The sequence below is a fragment of the Lagopus leucura genome, unplaced genomic scaffold (assembly GCF_019238085.1).
Source record: "Lagopus leucura isolate 7727_CA_CO unplaced genomic scaffold, USGS_WTPT01 Super-Scaffold_100017, whole genome shotgun sequence".
Taxonomy (NCBI): domain Eukaryota; kingdom Metazoa; phylum Chordata; class Aves; order Galliformes; family Phasianidae; genus Lagopus; species Lagopus leucura.
Window position 1 is genome coordinate 85443 of NW_024962271.1, and position 7199 is coordinate 92641.

General features: G+C 51.2%; 1 long non-coding RNA gene across 3 annotated transcripts; it reads left to right on the forward strand.

Moving 5' to 3' along the window:
- Positions 1 to 2706: 2706 nt before the first annotated feature.
- LOC122183310 lies at positions 2707 to 6312 on the forward strand. Of its 3 annotated transcripts, none has more exons than XR_006180214.1 (6): positions 2707 to 2895; positions 3043 to 3201; positions 3432 to 3497; positions 3703 to 3928; positions 4896 to 5011; positions 5161 to 6312. It is a non-coding gene; the product is annotated as an uncharacterized LOC122183310 (long non-coding RNA). The 3 variants fall into 3 exon arrangements; XR_006180216.1 differs by having other exon boundaries at positions 3836 to 3928; XR_006180217.1 differs by having other exon boundaries at positions 3043 to 3150.
- Positions 6313 to 7199: the final 887 nt, after the last annotated feature.

The window sequence follows — 7199 nt, forward strand, 5'->3', positions numbered from 1 at the left end:
GAGCATTGCATAAATAGCATTTAGTGTGGACCTGTCTGCCCGCTCCTTGTGTGGGCACTGGTTGCAGCCAACGGAGCTCAGTGAGGCAGTGGTTTGCTCTCTCATAGGCATCCCAGGAACGTGGAGATGGATAGAGAAGCCACTGCAGTAGCAAAAGGTGGAAGATGATGTGGTGACGGTTGGACCAGATGATCTCAGTGGCCTTTTCCAACTTCAACCACTCCATGACTCTATGAAAACAGAGAGGATGGAGACCCTCTCCGTTATCCCACTGGAGGCAGAGCCCTGCACACCTGGGCTCGACGCGAGGAGCCTGGCCTTGGGGTGCTCTGCACCTCAGAGAAAGTCTGAGGGCTGTGCAAACCACTTCCTCAAACTCATTGCTGCTCTGCCACCATTGGAAGCAACGAAGACTGCTGCAAAAAATAGACGTGTGCACCGGGTGGTACAGGGGGAAAACATGGGGGAGAGTGGAGAGGGTGCCTTCCCTGCCCTAGAGGATGGCACTGTGGGTCCCTGCCCATTGCTCTATCCTCCTTTATCCCCCAGACACAGCCTGAGCTCTCCTTATGGAGCTCTCCACAGCTCTCCTTATGGAGCCACAGCCTTCCAATGCACTTGGGATAATGAGACGGTCCCTTGGAGCAAAGCTGATTCCATGCACAGATAACCCAAAGGGGAGACAGGCTGGGCTCAGATAGACAAATACCTTTGGGTCAGGCAGAAAAAAGCTGCGGCGACTCTACCATGCCATCCATCTATGCTTGCTTGGGGAAGGAGATGGCTGCACACGTTGGGGCTGCAAATGTGCATGCCATTGCCCAGGGGAACAGAGAGCTCTCTGCATGTCAGAAGTCAAAGGAGCTCCCTAAGGGGATGGACTGAAAGGAAGGTGGACTGAGAGGTGGAAAGCTGTAGGTGCAGAGGAGTTGCCGTCCTCACCGTCCCCCCCCAGCCCAGGCCTAGCAGGAGTGCAGTGAGGCACCAGGTCATGCCAAGCCACATGATCTGCGGGGTCGGAGCAGCGACAACAACAGGAACAATCTGTGGGAGAGGAACTTAGGATGAGCCCAACTTCTCTAAAAGTATAAAAAGACCCCGGGGGCCGCAAAGGCACCAACTGCACACCCTCCTCTGCCGCCGCTGCCACCACGCAGCCCCTGACGGTTGGAGCTGGCGTTGTCCTGGCATTGTGCAATACAGTGGCTGTGCTCTTGGCATCAGCTCACTGCTCGCTTTCTCTGCCAGAAAAGGAAACACAACCGCACCGATGTGCCTTTGCAAGAGAGCAAACGGCTCTGCCCTGCATGGGCTGCGTGCGGGGGGATGCTGGCACGGAAAGGGAGAGCGAGCAAACTGCACCTCAAATCCCATTAGAAAGCAGCAGAGGAGGAAACTGCGAGGAAATTGCAAGGAAATCTGCTTCCTGTAAGAGAGACTCATGCAGCCCAAAGCGGGAGTGGAGCCACTTAATTCAATCTGCTGGCAACCCAAGCAGGTTGTCAGCACCTTGCTGGATGGCCAATTGCTCGCAGCAAGTTGCTCCTGCTGTGCATGCTCTTCTTTTGTAAAGAAATCCCTCCCCAGCCCCAGGTAGTGCAGAAGGAAAGTGACAGCCTGAAAGGAGCACAGCACTGAGCTTTGGAAATGGAGAAGTGCTGTTGCCCTGCTGCTTGGCATGCAGATTGTTCACTCCATTGGCAGCAGGGATGTGGTGCTCAGAGCTCACCCTCAGCTTGGGGCATCCTTCCTCAAGCACAGAGCTGTACCCTTGGCCACTGAGCCTCCAGGTCAGCAGCTCCAATAGGGACCATGCAGCAGCCTGCAATTTAAGAATTTTAGCCTTGACTTCACTCTGGAGAGTAAAATGTTTTGCTGATTGGAGAGAATGGAATAGCGAGGGGAAAAAATTGATGGCAAAATCTGAGGACTCCTGCTCAAACCCCTGGGGGGGGGAGGGTCACGGGAAGGAACCAGGAGCAGAGATTCCAGGAATTCTGATTTAAAACCAATAGCAATGGGGAAGAAGCAGGCAGAGATGCTGCTTCTGACCTGAAAATACTGCTTGGAGGTGGACATCTCCTATGCAGTGCTGAATGGGAAGGTCCTCAGTGTTCAGGCTGCTCTCCTTCACGTGTCACCTCCTGATGCTGGGAGATGTCCCAGGGCTGAAATGGAAAGTGAAAGCCCTCTGTCATGCTCGTTTCCCCTTAGCAATTGCTTGTTCACCTGGAGAGCTTACACAGAGCGATGGACTGGGAAGGTAATCTCATTTCCAGGCAGTGCAGGGATGGGGATACACATCTGTGCCCCCCCCTTTGCTGCTGCCATGACCCTCCTGCTCCCCATGCCTGGGTCTGGCCCCATCCCAGCTGCTGGAGGTCTCCTGGGGACGTGGGATTTGCCCACAAGCACGAGAAGACATTCATACAGCTACTGGGAGGGGGGTTGTGAAAGGCCAGCACGTTTTTTTTTTTCCTCTAACAAATGACCTTTGTCTTTGCTTTTATTTTCATTTTCAGGCTCTGACCTTGCAGAGGTCAGGCAGTTTAAGAATCTTGGCAGGACGAAAAAAGCAGGATTCATCCTCCTAATTGCTTTATCTCTCTGGCCACCACGTCATCCTGCTTCGGCCAAGGTCAGTAATTTTCCTAAATCATCGTGTCCCAGAATGACACAGGTCAGAGCCTGGAGGACACATGGAGCTCATGCTGAAAGGCGCAGCCTTTGCACAAACACCCATCGCCTGCTCGGCTTTGTCTCTCCATTTGAGAGCCTGTGAAGTTCTTGTTTTGCAGAAAAAGGAAGAATGATTCTGATGTAACAACAGGACTCTGGGAGCTGGAGATTCATGGGGGAAGAATAAGCAAATAGCAAGTAGCTCTGGATAAAGTGGTGAGAAAGCACATGCAGCGAGCTGTCATTGCTTTGCCTCTTGAGTATGGCTGATTGCATGGGGCCATACCCATCTGGGGCAAGGAGCAACCCTAAGCACCCATCAGCTAGATGTGCTGCTCTTAATTAACCCTGATTAATTACCAGGTGGGAACACGTCCTCCCCTGTGCACTGAGAGCAGCACAACCAACCTGCAGTTAAACATTGACGAGTTGCCTCCTGACAGTGGATTTCCTGGAATCCTTTCAGCTAAGGTCATCCTTTCAGATGTGCTACAGAGCTGATTTGAACACCCACTGGGAAAGGTTCTTTTTCAGCCTTTTGTTGCCACTAATGGGTCAGCACGACATATTCCTGTTGTGCACGTGGGCTGGTAGCTCCAGCTGGAGGGCCATGTGGCACTGAGCGTGCCATGCGAAGTGCTGCCCTGGGGGATTGCCTTCCCACTGATTCCTCTCCTTGAATTGCTCCTCGAGCCACGGAAACAGCTCTTAATCCATCTTCTTAATACCTGTGCTTTATTCCTTCCCATTAGTGACTGGATCAGCAGCTCTTTGAACGTAGAAGTGGCCTTCAAGCGCTTTGCTCTCAGCTCTCACAGGTAAGCATGGAAGTCTGGGTCAAGAATATTGTATGTCCCCCATGCTTCCCCACGACACCTCTGTCTCAGCAGAGCATTTTTCTGTTCATTTGTGCAGTTTCAGCCTGGCAGATTTTTCCCCATGGTACAAATTTTTTTCTTCTTGCAACCAGAGCGCATTTGAGAATTCATTTCTGAAACTTCCCTGCTGCTAATTTTACACCAGGGGGCCATCGGAAAGAACGCGAGAGGAATGAAATCTGTTATTTTGGTGGCTGCATCACCCTACAAGGGATGGTGGGCAAAGGGAAACCCACGGACCTCTCCTCTGCTCACCAATACCGAATCTCCTGTCTCAGTTCCAGTAGGTTTGTGTGATGAAGACTCAACCAGGGCCCAACGTGACATCATTCAACCCCTCTTTCAGCAGTGGCACCTCTATTTCTCACTCGGTAAGGGCTCTGCCTTCTAACCAAACACTTCAATGTGATCATGTCTCATTGGCATCTTAAACACAATAAGTATGAGGAAATACATAGGAGTGCTGGGAATAGACATGTTCCCAGGGAGATTATTCATTTTACGGGGCTGCCTTAGGCTAAGATTTGGGACTGAGGTGGGAGCCCAACTTTACCCTGAGGCAGATTGCTTCAAGCGACCCTTTTCCCCTCCCCCAGTAATTTGCTCCACGTTCTGTCCAAGTCTGGAATTTAAATGCAATGAGAACACATCTGTGAATTTTTCTGCTAGTTGTGAAGGTGCATGATAAGTATTGATGGGTGGATTGGGATGTATGCACTGGTTGGGGATAGGTGCAGAGTTTGGGGATCTGATGGGACTGCACCGATCAGGAATCAAAGCTTCCTTGAGTTCATCTCGCTTGAAAAGGACAGGCAATTGCAGATCCTGCCTCAGGTCAGAACAAAAGCCAGAAAGGATGCTCAGGGTCAGAGTAGGAAAGTGGTTTCCTTCATGGCTCGTTAGTTATCTGTTTCATCTACCTCTTCTTGAGGGCAGGGTAGGACTGCCAAGCAAAGATTGGCATGGGCTGTGTGGTTGTATCTGGAAAAACCAGATCCAAACATCTTCACTCTAAGGGTTTGGGTTGGCATCTAGTGATGCTCTATGTCACAGAATCAGAATTGTTCCAGTTGGACTAGATGACCTTTATAGATCCCTTCCAACTCCTCTGCATTGAATGTGGACATCTACATCTCGATCTGGGTGCTCAGATCCCAGTGTCAGCCCACAGTGTGAATTTGCAGGTGACCCTGCCCCTCACAGCTGGGATCAAGCTGTGTCAACAAATACAACAGGGGGTGTGAGCCATGTTCAACCTTGGAATTGCTCCCACGACCATTCCCATCAGCAGCTGTGGTGCTTTCTTGAACCCCAATTAATTGGTTATCACCACCATAGGTACTCAAGATGCCCAGCAGTTCCTCCACCTTCACACGCTGTATCTCAAGGCTTTATGGCACTCCATTTTTGAGCCAAGAGGTTTTGACGCCACAGAAGACATCACCTCCTGCCTGGTGAGCTTTTTCCCCTTTCCTGGCCCTTCGGTGTGCCAACAGAGCATGGCATGGGACAGCCTGCCCCACAACGCACCCATCGCATCTCTGTGCGGTCCATGTTCAACTCTGATTATTTTTTTAATTTTTTTTTTTTTTTTTTTTTGGAGAGGCCAGATTTTGACCATAAAAGGGAAGGATGGAATGTTGGGCGACAGCCCCGATTGGCTGAGCACCTTCTCGTGATGGTTTCGGGGGAAATAACCAGGTCGGAGTCATTTTCCTCTCCCCTCCCGTCCCGAGTCAAGAATGAAAACAATGCGACCAAACCGTGTGGTTCACCATTGAAACCAAGGCAGGACTTTTTGTGTCTGTGCCTCATACTGTTCTTGGGTCCACCTGCATGAAACCGAGCCCTCGCTTCTGTGTGTCCCATCCAACATCTCTGTGGCCACCGTTGGTTGATGCTATCTTGGAGGTGAATGGGAGTGATTCGGTGGCCACGTTGGCCAGGAACCCACAACTGCCTCCTGCCAACCTGACAGCCTTCTGTTGGGAGAGCACAAGAACCTCCTTCTTGTGGTTGCGTATCCTGTATCCAAAACCTGGCAGAACAAAGTGCCTTTGTGCTTGGACACCCCTCCCACCCAGCTGCATTGTGGCTGCCCTCATTAGATCATTTCTGCGGCTAAAATAGGACTTCACTCTCGTGACTCATTTGCCTAAAATGTGCCACCAGCACTGACTTACAACCTTTAATAAAAATGATAAAGAAGCTGAGAGAGTTTCCTGGAAACCTTGTCAGCCTTGAGTTGGGAGCAGATGTTGGCAGCAAGCAAAGTATTTTTAAGCTCTATAAAGGCATTTTCCTGTTTAATGATTACCCTGAGAAATCTCAAGGCTGAATCAGAGTGTTTGTGATCAGCTTCACCCTGCTGGGAAAGCCGCACCCAGAGAAATTCTCCTCTCCTCACCTTCAGCCAGTGAGAACAAGCTGGTGGTGTGGGTAACACTGGCCCTGAAGCCAGAAGCTGCTCCCAGTCGTCACCAACTTCTTCCTGTTTGCCCTCCATTTGTGGCAGCTCCGGTGCCAGTCCTAGCAGGCGCTGAGCAAGCCCTGGTTAAGAAGAAATTCTTCTATTTGCTGCGTTCACAAGGCTTTGAGAATAGTCTTTTTCCTACAGAAACTCTTCTCAGCCTCCTGCCTGCAGGAATCCCTTTTGCAAGGGAAAACGTTCTCAGTGCTGGTTGTTGAGGCTCATTGAATGAGTTGTTGAGGCTCATTGAAGCCTCTTCGGTACTCAGTGCAAATCTTCTCCCCTGTTGCTCCTCCATGTCAGCATTCTCCCTCTTTCTGGGGCGGCGCTTTGCAGATAAGCTCCAGAGACCTTTTACCATCACCCACCTTTCCATCAGGCCACTCGCTCTGATCCCACCCCATGGGTGCCATTTCTCTCCCACGACAGCAGTGCCTTGCATCACTTCACCACCTGCTGCAATTCCTCTTGTTGGTGCTACCACAGCTGTTTCTTCAGCAGCGACCGCAGCGACGAGCACTGAGACCTATCGCAGCGTCACTGCTTGTCCCCACAAAACCAGAGGGGAACCAAAGCATCTTACTCATTGGTATTGGAGCAGTGTACCCCATCACCTCCCTCCTGCTCCTGGGCAGTGGTTTGGGAGAGGAGGAAGAGGTGGCTGTGCTCATTTTGGGGCAGAGAGCTTGTTCCTGATGCCATTCTCCACCATTGTGGGTTATATGCAATGCTTGGCTTTGGGGTTTTGGATAGCCAAAGCCTGGAAGGAGGCTTTTTTGCAAGATAAGGATAATGGTGGCACTGGGAGGGTTGTTATCTGTGTGGTTCAGGGTGATGAAGCAGCTCTGAAAGCTGCAGCAGGAGCACGGGTAGGACCAACACAACCAAAAGTTTATGCAGTGCTTTGCTGCTGGTTTTGCTACACAGATTTGAGTCATCGGGTCCTTGGGTCTGAGCTGTGCTGCTCTACACTGTGCGTGGCATTAGCTGCTGGAAGCACAGCCTACGTCCTCTGGGCACTGTGGATGTAGGCTTGTCCTCATAATATCCCACGGGTAGAGCTGTAGTGATGTCCCCACTGTGAACACAGAGGAGAGGGGCTGCATCTGGAGCTCCCATTGCTCCTGCCTGGGGCACCCAGGATGCTGTGAGCCCTGATCCTGCGTAGGGTG